Here is a 12,975-nt window from a genome sequence, read left to right on the forward strand (position 1 = left end):
CCAGACCAGCGTGCGGCCGACAGCAGCCGACGCTCCATCCACGCGGTCGGGGGCGTTCCAGCAGCAGTCTCTACCTGCCTGCGATCCAGCTGCTAGACGCGGGGGCGGCTAAGTGTCGTCGTGGAATCTTTATAAGAAATTTGTTATCTGAGCTACATGAACTTCTAATTTTCATGTTAAACCTCCGTGAAAGACTCTTTTGACCTCTGATATTGTTCAAAATATTATCTGTTATATTCATGTCAAGCCTGACACATAAAAGTAGGTAACTGTATTTTCTTGAAGCCCCTTGGACGGGTATTGTTCCCGGTATTCCGAATTCAGTGAACCCAGTTGGGGGGGGGGGGGGGGAGGTTAAGTTAATCCGGATAGTCTCCGCCGCAGTTTCCAAGATTTTACAGTTACTGAAGTAATTTACACAATCGCATAAACACTAATTTTGTCATGAGTTACTCAGTGCGTATTTGAATATCTGCGTGATGAGAACAGTGTGTTAACGAAGTGAAAGGAAACAATGAACAACGTGGATATGGTGGACTGATATATATAAATAAACTAGCCTTTCTTTCTCAGCCCAAGGGGCAATGTAATATCCACGCATATATTTATTCAGAAAATTATTTACGACATCATTGTGAGTGGAATCTGAGTAAACATTCTCGTGATATTAATTAAAAAAGGACTTCATCGTTACGAAAATAATAAATAATTATTGTCAGTGACATAATTTAATATTCTGTAAAAACCTGTATCTCAGACAATACCTATGGAAGACGATAACGAAAATCTCCATCATTTGTTATCTATGATCTTTCTAGAATAACCCTTCTCCTTGTTCGAATTGTTGTATCGATCGGATGTGATGATTGATGTCTTGTAGCACTGAGGTCTGTAAAAACTGTATTATTTTGTTGAGTAACATTTGAAAAATAGAGTTTCTGTGTCATTGAAATCAATACGTGTGTTTGAATTTTTATTTTAATATTATTCTCGTCCTATATAAATGTTAGGTTTTCTGTTCAGCTACAATGGAGCGCAGCTATTAGCGCTATTGATCTACAAAGCGGTTTATTGGTATAATGCTGAATAATAAGCATAATATAGTAGAGGTACAAAAACGTTTTAATATATTTTATTTGTTAATAGTAAAACAATGCCTAAACCAGATTCGATAAGTGATTGTCTTATGTTAGCCGCCATCTTACTGAAAAATTGCAGCGGCAGTTTTAAATTGAAATTTTAAACAGACATTACTCTTGATAGTCAGTTATTGCGATAATAACTGTGTATTGGTGGCCCAGAACCGGCTCGGAGGTAATAAATTCCATTTAGAGTGAGAATCATCTTTAAATATGGTGCAAACAGCATCTTACGTGATAAAAATTGTTCTCTGCTAATGTATGAAACCTGAGCATTTCGTAATATTTTTGACAGGAAAGAAAACATTACTGACGTGCGCGTGTGGTATTGTGTGTAAAAACTGTTCATTTTGCTTAAAGAAAAGTGTTGCCACCTCGAATAACAGTAGCAGTAAATTGCATAAGATCACTTTCGTTCATGAACTTAGTGTCTTTTACACTGCTTGACAGACAACATTGCTACATGTTGTGTCGATTCCCTAAGGTCTCGACACAATGAGTGGCTAGGTGCACGCGAAACTAACGCAGACGGGCGTAAATTCTGAAACAGGAGACTGGATGAAAACTATAAAGAAAAGAAGAGAGATTTTAATATACTTAACTTTAATGTAGTCTTGTTCTTGTTGAAATACATCTCTTGCATAGTAGTAAGCAATTAGCAATGATATAACTGGCGCCTTGCTAGGTAGTAGCGATGGACTAGCTGAAGGCTATTTAATCTGTCTCTCGGCAAATGAGAGGAATACTTGGTAGGTCTAGTCGCAAGCTATGTCGTCCGTACAACTGGGGCGAGGTCAAGTCCGTGTCTTGTGACCTGCCCTGTGGTGGCGCTACGTTTGCGAATACACAGTGGCGACACGCGGGTCCGACATGTACTACAGGACCGCGGCCGATTTAAGTTACCACCTAGCAAGTGTGGTGTCTAGCGGTGACACCACATTCCTCCCCCGCAAATCGGCGAACGGTCGTGAGATAAGGCTTCCGCCCGCCGTGGGGAGGACCCCATGTTGACGTATGCGATGAGGTGGGGAGCCTAACAACAGGCGAGGCTGTGCCACCCGCACCCGGCCATTCGGTCCGAGGGGAGCTAGGAAACGCCTGCAAACCTAGTCCAGGGTGCACGTCAACATGAGGTGTATGCGCACGTAATGAGACAGAAGGGTCGACCTCCATGTGGTCGGAGCACCCGACGGGCGAAGACGACATCTGGTCCGGAGCGGGCAAGAGGTCCATGGCGGAGGACGGCTGGTCACGGGAAGCAAGCGGCGGCGCGTGACCCAGAGAGGCGCGTGGCGGCTGCAGCGAAGCGTCCGCTGCTGGCGGCGCCGGCGGCGGCTGCGGCGGCGCGACGCCATGAGGCAAAATGGAAGGCATCGTCGGTAACACCTGGGGATGAGGCGAGCCAGCAGATGGGTCCCCAGGGCGCTGACCCGACGGCTCCGTCGCTGAAAGCAGACGGGGAGCGGCAGAACCCAGGCGACGACAGAGGCGCAGCTGATTGAGATGCCGACGCACCTCACCAGAGGCCCCCAAAACCAAATACATCGCGCGGCCGAGGCAGCGAAGAATGCGCCCTGCGAGCCAACGCTGTGAACCGCGATAGTTGCGATAATAGACAACGTCGCCAGGAGCAAAAGCAGGAGTCTGCCGCTGCACAGGAACCTGATGCGGCGGATGCAGCAAAGACAACAAAGTTCGATGAGGACGACCATGGAGCAACTCAGCCGGCGAGCGACCATCGCGGGGCTGAGAGCGATAGGAGGACAAAAAGAGCAACAAAGCGTCCTCCCGAGAATGCGATTCTTTCAATTTCAACATCTGTGACTTGAACGTCCGGACCAATCGTTCAGCGGCACCGTTGGACTGAGGCGAAAACGGCGCGGATGTCAGATGTTGAATACCATTGGCCTTGCAGAATGACTGAAATTCTGCGGACATGAATTGTGGGCCATTGTCGGAAACAATAGTCTGCGGAAGACCTTCAATGCAAAAGATAGCAGACAAGGCTTGGATTGTGGCAGAAGACGTCGTGGAAGACATCCGGACAACAAAAGGAAAATTACTGAAAGCATCGACCACAACCAACCATCGAGCATTCCAGAATGGACCAGCAAAATCGATGTGCAAGCGTTGCCAAGGGGAAGTAGCTTTCGGCCATGCAAAGAATTTCCGCGGCGGTGCGGATTGTTGTTCGGCACACGCCACGCAAGAGGAGCACATATTCGTAATCGCAGCATCAATTCCGAACCAAGTACAGTGCTGACGAGCAAGCTGTTTCGTACGCACTATACCCCAATGTCCTTGGTGAAGAAGCTGTAAGACAGAGGACTGTAACGAACGTGGGACCACGACTCGGGATTGATCATTATCGGAACGCAACAACAAAACACCACGTCGGACAAAAAGTCGCTCCTTGTGAGCAAAAAAACGGCGAACCAAAGGATCCTCGATCCGTGACTTTGACAAGGGCCATTGCGTAGCAACAAAACGCAAAACGGAAGCAAGGACAGGGTCAGCAGCTGTGGCAGTAGCTACACGACGAAAATCAATCGGAAACGATGCGACCACGTCATCGGCTTCCGAATCAATGAACATGCAAGCAAGTTCGGAAGAATCGAATGCTTTATCCTCAGCAACAGGCAAACGGGACAACGCATCAGCGTTGCCGTGCTTAGCAGTGGACCGATACAAGATATCGTAGCGGTACTGCGAGAGAAAAAGTGACCAGCGAATGAATTTCTGCGCTGTACGTGGAGGTACAGGCTTGTTCGGATGAAAAAGCGATGTCAAAGGCTTGTGGTCCGTGATGATGGTAAAGTGACGACCATACAAGAAATCGTGAAACTTTGTTACACCAAACACAAGAGCCAAAGCTTCCTTCTCTATTTGGGAATAATTTCTTTGCGCAGATGAGAGCAATTTTGACGCAAAGGCAATAGGGCGATCATGCGAGCCATCCTTGTGTGCAAGCACAGCACCGATCCCGAAATCCGATGCATCTACCATCAACAAAAGGGGTTTTCGGGGATCGAATGGCGTAAGGCAAGTATTTGAAAGTAACGCCGATTTCAACTGGCGAAAGGCGCGTTCGCATTCCGTCGTCCAGACGAACGGAACACCTTTACGGCGTAAGCGATGAAGCGGAGCTGAAATGGAAGAAGCATTGCGCACAAATCGATGAGAATAATTTACCTTACCCAGCACACTCTGTAGCTGTTTTAAGTTCTGCGGTGACGGCAAGTCCTGAATGGCACGAAGGTGCTCTGGACTCGGATGTATACCTTGGGCATTTATGACATGCCCCAGGTACGGTAAGTCACGAGCAAAAAACACACATTTGTCCTTCCTCAAGCGAAGACCATTCTGACGCAATACCTGAAATAATGTTCGGAGATTCTGCAAATGTTCGGCTTCTGTCTTTCCTGAGATCACAATATCGTCCAGATAGTTCGCAGCCGTAGGGACCGACGCACAAATAGTTTGTAAATATTGCGGAAATAAAGCAGGGGCGGATGCACACCCGAATGGCAGTCTTTTGAAGCGATACAAGCCAAGACGCGTGTTTACCACCAAGACGCGCTGGGATTCTTCGTCCACAGGTATTTGCAAGTACGCATCTGCTAGGTCCAATTTTGAAAAATATTTTCCCGGGCACAGTTTGTCAAAAAGATCTTCCGGGCGGGGCAAAGGAAAAGTAGCAGTCACAAGTTGTGGATTCACAGTTGCCTTGAAGTCCACACAAAGTCTCAATTTTCCGGAAGGTTGTGGCAAAATTACTAAGGGTGAGGCCCAGAGAGAAGCCTGCACACGTTCAATGACACCTTGAGATTCTAATTCGGCTAATGTTCTTGCGACCTCATCACGCAATGCGTGGGGAACAGTGCGCGCTCTGAAAAATTTTGGTTGCGCGTTGTCTTTCAGTTCCAAATGCGCTTCATAGTTCTTAGCGCAACCAAGGCCCGGTGCAAAAATGTCTGCAAATTCTTCACAAAGACTAGAAACACTGGCGGAAGGCACAGTCTGATTCACTGATAGGACCTGATTCACAATAGACATATTAAACAATTGAAACAAATCTAAACCAAACAAGTTCACTGCACTAGAGGAACGAAGAACATAAAATGACACAAGTTTTGTCTGTCCCTTGTATGTTGCAAGAAGGCTGCACTGTCCTAACACAGGTATATGCTGTCCTGAGTAACTAGTTAACGTAACATTTGCGGCACGCAATGGCGGGGCGCCCAGTTGTTTGTACGTGTCGTGATTGAGCAATGAAACAGCAGCTCCGGTATCGAGCTGGAATGGTATCACTTTTCCTGCAAAGTCTAAGTCCACAAAAAGTTTATTGTCTTGTTGACGACAAGAGCGACTGTCTCGTGCAATTTGAACTGATACAGGTCCAGAAGCACTTACAACTTTACGGGATTTCCGGCGACGTCGACGCACTCTTTGGGTGGGACGAACACAGTCACTGTTAGCTAAAGTGTCACTGGACGGGTGGGAATGAACTACATGAATGTCCATGGGCGAAGGTCCACGAGCCTGATTGTCCTGGGTTCGATTCCGGCGCGAAGCAAAAGGCCTGGAATTTGTGTGATTGTCTGGTCTAAGCTTTTTCTGGCAAACACTTTGTACATGTCCTTTCTTTTGACAGTAAAAGCAAATAGCTTGGCGTGACGGGCAATTTTCACGCGAATGTCTAGTGGCACACCGCGGGCAAGATTTCACTGCATTTGCTTGCTTACGCGGCGCACGTGGTTGCAAGCTAGGCGGCCGCAGCGAAGTCGGACGCGAGGGCCGCTTAGCGTCCCGTGCAGCGGGCCCGGCGGGCCGATTAACGTGACACACTGCTGGCGAAGTTTCAAATGATTCCTGAGCAAAGTCAAGTGTGTCTTGCCTGTCCAAAATGTCTATCACTTGTTGCAGGGAGGGATTAACTAGCTTCAAAATCTGTTCCCTTATGCGAACATCAGAAACGTTCTGTGCAATTGCATCACGCACCATAGTATCTGAATATGGGAGGCCACATTCACAGGCAAACGCGCAGTCTCTAGTAAGGCCTTGCAAAGTTGCTACCCACTCCCTATTAGTCTGACCGGCGGTACGTTTTGTACGAAAAAACGTATACCGTTTTGCAACAACATTAACTGTTTCTTTGAAATAGGCATCTAAAGCCGACAAAATTTCCTCGTAGGTCAGAGTTGCTACGTCGCGTCGGGGAAACAATTTCACTATCACACGGTAGGTAGACACACCGACACAAGAAAGCAAAAACGGCTGCCGCTCTTTACCTTGAATTCCATAAGCTGTGAGGTGGAACCGGAACTGATCGGCCCACTCAGTCCAGCTTTCGGTTGTGGCCTCGAAGGGCCTAAATGGCGGTGCGACAGCGTTGTGTGGCTGCGGTAGCGAAGAAGCGGCTGCCGCCGCATCGGTTTGCAGCGCACGTTGACCCTGGACGAGCTGTCCAAGGGCTTCCAATAACGCCTGCGTCTGCTGATTCTGCAAGCGAAAAAATTCGGACAGTACATCTGGAGAATGCGGCGAAGCCATGACACAAGCAATTTAGAGCAAGTATAACACAAAGACTGCAACGTGGGCGCGGCACCACACCTCGTCGCCAAAATATTGTTGTGTCGATTCCCTAAGGTCTCGACACAATGAGTGGCTAGGTGCACGCGAAACTAACGCAGACGGGCGTAAATTCTGAAACAGGAGACTGGATGAAAACTATAAAGAAAAGAAGAGAGATTTTAATATACTTAACTTTAATGTAGTCTTGTTCTTGTTGAAATACATCTCTTGCATAGTAGTAAGCAATTAGCAATGATATAACTGGCGCCTTGCTAGGTAGTAGCGATGGACTAGCTGAAGGCTATTTAATCTGTCTCTCGGCAAATGAGAGGAATACTTGGTAGGTCTAGTCGCAAGCTATGTCGTCCGTACAACTGGGGCGAGGTCAAGTCCGTGTCTTGTGACCTGCCCTGTGGTGGCGCTACGTTTGCGAATACACAGTGGCGACACGCGGGTCCGACATGTACTACAGGACCGCGGCCGATTTAAGTTACCACCTAGCAAGTGTGGTGTCTAGCGGTGACACCACACTACACGTTCCCAAGTGAAGATTTCTTTAACAAAATAAGGACTACTAGCCGGGAGAGACAGTGATTAAATAAAACGCTAATAGTAATTAATTTGTTTTGTTGTAGTCCTGCCCAAAATGGCAAAACACCTATACTACGACGCGCCACATGCCCTATCTTCGAGGTCTCGATTTCTTTATCTTCTCAGATTACGCAAGATCGCATGCGGTCCGTACTGTCCTGACCTACCTCGATACAGAGAGAGTTCAACTGCTGCCCTATCCAGCCCATTCTTTAGATCTCTCAGCCATTAAAAAAGCTGGTCACTGGTTGCCAAGATACTAGAACGCCTCCGCTACATAGCCATTGCGATCGATGAACTCTGGCAAAGAAATGAATCAGTATAGAATGACATGCGTGGTATCTGCCACCCAAACTGTGGCGCAGGATTTGGGTGGAGAGGAGTTGGCAGGGTATTCTGCAAGTAAAGGCTTATACCTTATATTTCTTTTATTAAACAATATATTACGACACCAGAGAACGTATGAACAGTAAGCGTTTGCACTCAATTTCCGTTTCAAGAATCTAATGATATAAGATACCGAAACACTATGCCGCCCTAACGGGAATACAACAAAGCTTATCTCGCAATGAGCAGCCTTAATACATAACAGGACTTACGGCAAAATACACCTATACATTTTATACATACGATAATCTTGCTTTATTCCAGAACGACTACACAAGAAGACTCCAAAATAAAATGACAACTTGTTTCTCCCTTGATTAACTTCACCAGTGAGTACCAAGCAAAGAAAAAACTAGCTTCTCCCGTTAATCACTTTACAAGGGCGCACTAACATAAACCAGGATAAACAAATGACTCATTATAACTACCAACAATCTACAACAACTAACGCCTGATCGGCACAGACAACACAACCGCGCAGCACTACATCTATTGTGTCGAGCACAAGAAAACGCAGGTAAGCAAAGACACAACGACAGAAAACGTAGATAAGCAAAAGACACAGTAAATTGTTGCTAGCACAGTGTCGTCGAATAACGGCCTCACCATATTTACAATTTCACAACCAAAATGTTACCCTCTATGCCACCACAGCCACGTTCTGCAAAACACTTGACAATAGTTTTGGCACAACCAAACTCTTCACGGCCTCATTGTCCTTTCGTACACAACAACAAATAGAATCAATCCCCTTTCACTATTCCAGCGCACACCGCCACACTGTAATCTAGTCTGCTTAGCTCTGACAACTACTACTGGTTGCCAGCAACAAATATGGCCGACAGAAGCACGCGTCACTTTGTGCTCTCCACTATCTTGCTGTAACCAGCTTCCCCACCATTCATTCTCACTGACTTTGATCTGCTGTCTTCTCATGTACGGCGACAAGAAGACACCTTCCGCTACCCAGCTCGATGATATCCGCATCACAGTTGGCCACTAACTACACTGACAATTGCAACACAATGCTTTTGTTTTCACACTGCTCGAAGTTCCACTTCGCTCTGTTTTACAGAGTATGCCTTGCTTAGTGCCCATCAACGAACTTGCCAGTCCGGTCAGATCTACATCTACATCTACATCATTGCTCTGCAATTCACAAGTAAGTGCCTGGCAGAGGGTTGATCAAAGCACCTCCAGGTTTTTCCTCTACTATTTCACTCTCAAAGAGCACATGGGGGAAACAAACACCTATATCTTTCCATGCGATCTCTGATATTTCTACATCTACATACACACTCCGCAATTCACCATACGGTGCGTGGCGGAGGGTACCTCGTACCACAACTAGCATCTTCTCTCCCTGTTCCACCCCCAAACAGAACGAGGGAAAAATGACTGCCTATATATGCCTCTGTAAGAGCCCTAATCTCCCTTATTTTATCTTTGTGGTCTTTCCGCGAAATGTAAGTTGGCGGCAGTAAAATTTTACTGCAGTCAGCCTCAAATGCTGGTTCTCTAAATTTCCTCAGTAGCGATTCACGAAAAGAACGCCTCCTTTCCTCTAGAGACTCCCACCCGAGTTACTGAAGCATTTCCGTAACACTCGCGTGATGATCAAACCTACTAGTAACAAATCTAGCAGCCCGCCTCTGAATTGCTTCTATGTCCTCCCTCAATCCGACCTGATAGGGATCCCAAACGCTCGAGCAGCACTCAAAAATAGGTCGTATTAGTGTTTTATAAGCGGTCTCCTTTACAGATGAACCACATCTTCCCAAAATTCTACCAATGAACCGAAGACGACTATCCGCCTTCCCCACAACTGCCATTACATGCTTGTCCCACTTCATATCGGTCTGCAATGTTACGCCCAAATATTTAATCGACGCGACTGTGTCAAACGCTACACTACTAATGGAATATTCAGACATTACAGGATTCTTTTTCCTATTCATCTGCATTAATTTGGCCGGCCAGTGTGGCCGTGCGCTTCTAGGCGCTTCAGTCTGGAACCGTGTGACCACTACAGTTGCAGGTTCGAATCCTGCCTCGGGCATGGATGTGTGTGATGTCCTTAGGTTAGTTAGGTTTCAGTAGTTGTAAGTCTAGGGGACTGATGACCTTAGATGTTAAGTCCCATACTGCTCAGAGCCATTTGAAACATTTGAGCCATTTTGCATTAATTTACATTTATCTATATTTAGAGTTAGGTGCCATACTTTACACCAATCACAAATCCTGTCCAAGTCATCTTGTATCCTCCTACAGTCACTCGACGACGACACCTTCCCGTACACCACAGCATCATCAGCAAACAGCCGCACATTGCTATCTACCCTATCCAAAATATCATTTATGTAGATATAAAACAACAGCGGACCCACCACACTTCCCTGGGGCACTCCAGATGATACCCTCACCTCCGATGAACACTCACCATCGAGGACAATGTACTGGGTTCTATTACTTTAGAAGTCTTCGAGCCACTCACATACTTGGGAACCAATCCCATATGCTCGTACCTTAGTTAGGAGTCTGCAGTGGGGCACCGAGTCAAACGCTCTCCGGAAGTCCGGTCTGCCACCACTGCGACACTGCCAGTGGGTGACAGCAGGCAGCACCTTATCAGCCACACCAATGCAAAGACAAGAGTAGCTGGCTCACAACAAGGAGCTGACGTAGCCCCGCGACTTGTCCGCCACTGCCCACAGCGGTCTCTGCCACTAGCACAAGACGATGTTGCCATTCCCGCTCCTTACCGCTGACTGCATCCCGCGGCGACTCCCTGGGCCAGTCAAGCCGAGGAAAACAAGTATGGCCAGCGCACCATGCAAGGCCTCCGGCGCCACTTCGCAACTCGTCACCTACAGCCTACTGCAGCCTTAAATATTGACATTAGTCGATGCCTCCTTTTCCTCCCAGTATAGCCGCAGTCTAACAACAATGTCTTGTTTTTGTTACCGACCACCCCCTGCCCCTCCCCCCAGCGATAGCTGCACCCCACGTAGCCAGCAAGCTACACTTCCGAATACGGTATCGGATGAGTGAGAATACTAACGTTTTACTGATTTGTAACATAGTTTTTTACAATAGGGAGTGTATGTACTGTCATAAAATCGAAAATAACTAAAAAATTACACCACATTTGTCACTAACTAGTTTCTTAAGCACCCTAGGAGATACGAAACGTTGCATTATAGGACAGTTTATTTACGATTCTCTTGTAACGTACAGAAATGGTTCAAATGGCTCTGAGCACTATGGGACTTAACAGCTATGGTCATCAGTCCCCTAGAACTTAGAACTGCTTAAACCTAACTAACCTAAGGACATCACACACATCCATGCCCGAGGCAGGATTCGAACCTGCGACCGTAGCAGCAGCGCGGTTCCGGACTGCAGCGCCTAGAACCGCGTGGCCACCGCGGTCGGCTACAGACATTTACTGAATAATGTCGTTTTCCTTTAATAACAAAAAATTACTAGTAAACGCCAGAAGACTTGACCTTTTATAGAAAAACGTCAGATATCTAGCCAAGGAAGCAGGGTTTTGTTCGCTACGTTTCCGGCCAAATCAGTGAATGTGGAACGTAGAAAATCTATATGGAATGTAACATCTACATTATTTAACGTACCAAATAAGCCACTATAGCTGTAGCTTAAGGGAAAACCACACGAATGTGATAATAAATCATCAAAAGCAACAAAACTGTTTCCCAATAGAGGAGAAACCAATTCCACAAGCAGCAAGAAACTTCAACATATTCGCTTTTGAAGAAAAAGTAATTACAATTCCGAAAATATTCGTGTTTTAGAAAGTCGAACGAAGTGTAAGAGCAAATCACTGGACTTCATAAAAAAAATTTAAGTGGCAAGGGAAATACCTATGATAATAACAACAGACAACAAGAGAAATATATGCTTCTCATGCATAAAATTTGTTCATAATCTCTTACTTTCAGCGGGATAAGTTGCAAATATACATATTCCCGAAATTATTCCTTCGTAAATGAGTTGTAGCTTATGTCACTGAATCAGTGTGATTCAGCTATTTTTACATATATTTCACGATAATTTATGTCGCTTGTTAACTTACTAACACATGGAACGCAAAAATACAACATTTATTCCGTTAATTAAGTAGAAAATAATTAAAAACAAACATTATCCATACGACGCATGTGACTGTCCGCTTCCTAACTGCTTGGGGCGCTAGTTTTGCTCCATCTGTCAAAGGTAACAACTTTCGCACCGGAGAGTGTCGTGACTGCATATAATAGATTGTGGTATAGCTATCTGACTTTTCCCTGCCACGCTGCCACAGCTCAGCTCGCCACTTCGCTGACAGACGCGTTCTCTGGTGTGGTTTCAGCGAAATTTTCTTTTCTTTATGCAGCTGCCGTATGATGATAGCACTGCACGGAACCACAAATTCAAATATGAATGACATTGGTGACCGTGCAGCTCTAGAATGAAATTACAATTAAATCAATACTATTAGCTGCTGACAGGCATTGAAATGCATCAACAGGGACAGTTGAAAACGTGTACCCCGGCCGGGACTCGATCCCAGGATCTCCTGCTTACATGGCAGACGCTCTGTCCATCTGAGTCACCGGGGGCACAGATGATAGTGCAACTGCAGGGACTTACCGCCGGCACGCTCCCCGTGAGACCCACATTCTCAACTTATAGTCCACACACTACGTTCGTAGTGCCCCTGCCATCATACCCATTACTCGCGGCAGACAATCCACTGAGTCCCGTAAGAGTTCACGCAAATCGTGTGCATCCACACTGAAGGAGGTCATCAGCCGGCTAGTCTTAACGATATGAAGATGGCATCTGTTCTTTCGGACATGCTCTCACGGGGAGCGTGCCGGCAATAAGTCCCTGCAGTCGTACTATCCTCTGTGCCTCCGGTGACTCAGATGGGTAGAGTGTCTGCCATGTAAGCAGGAGATACCAGGTTCGAGTCCCGGTCGGGGCACACATTTTCAACTGTCCCTGTTGATGTATTTCAACGCCTGTCAGCGGCTAATGGTTGTGATTTAATTTTAATTTCAAAAATTTAAATGGCCGTTATGCTTGCACTGGCTATGGTACAGACGTTTCCCTTACCTACGTTTACAATCGGTTCTTATAGCTTCCCTTCAACTGACTTTCTTGCCTTTTGTTTGTAATAAAGATTTTTGTTTTTCCGGCATTTACCTCCATTTCTGTCATGTTTAACTCTTTCACCCTGACAGCGTTGTCGTTGTGGAGGTTTTTGTACACTAAA

Source organism: Schistocerca nitens, chromosome 4 (genome assembly GCF_023898315.1).
Source record: "Schistocerca nitens isolate TAMUIC-IGC-003100 chromosome 4, iqSchNite1.1, whole genome shotgun sequence".
Classification (NCBI taxonomy): domain Eukaryota; kingdom Metazoa; phylum Arthropoda; class Insecta; order Orthoptera; family Acrididae; genus Schistocerca; species Schistocerca nitens.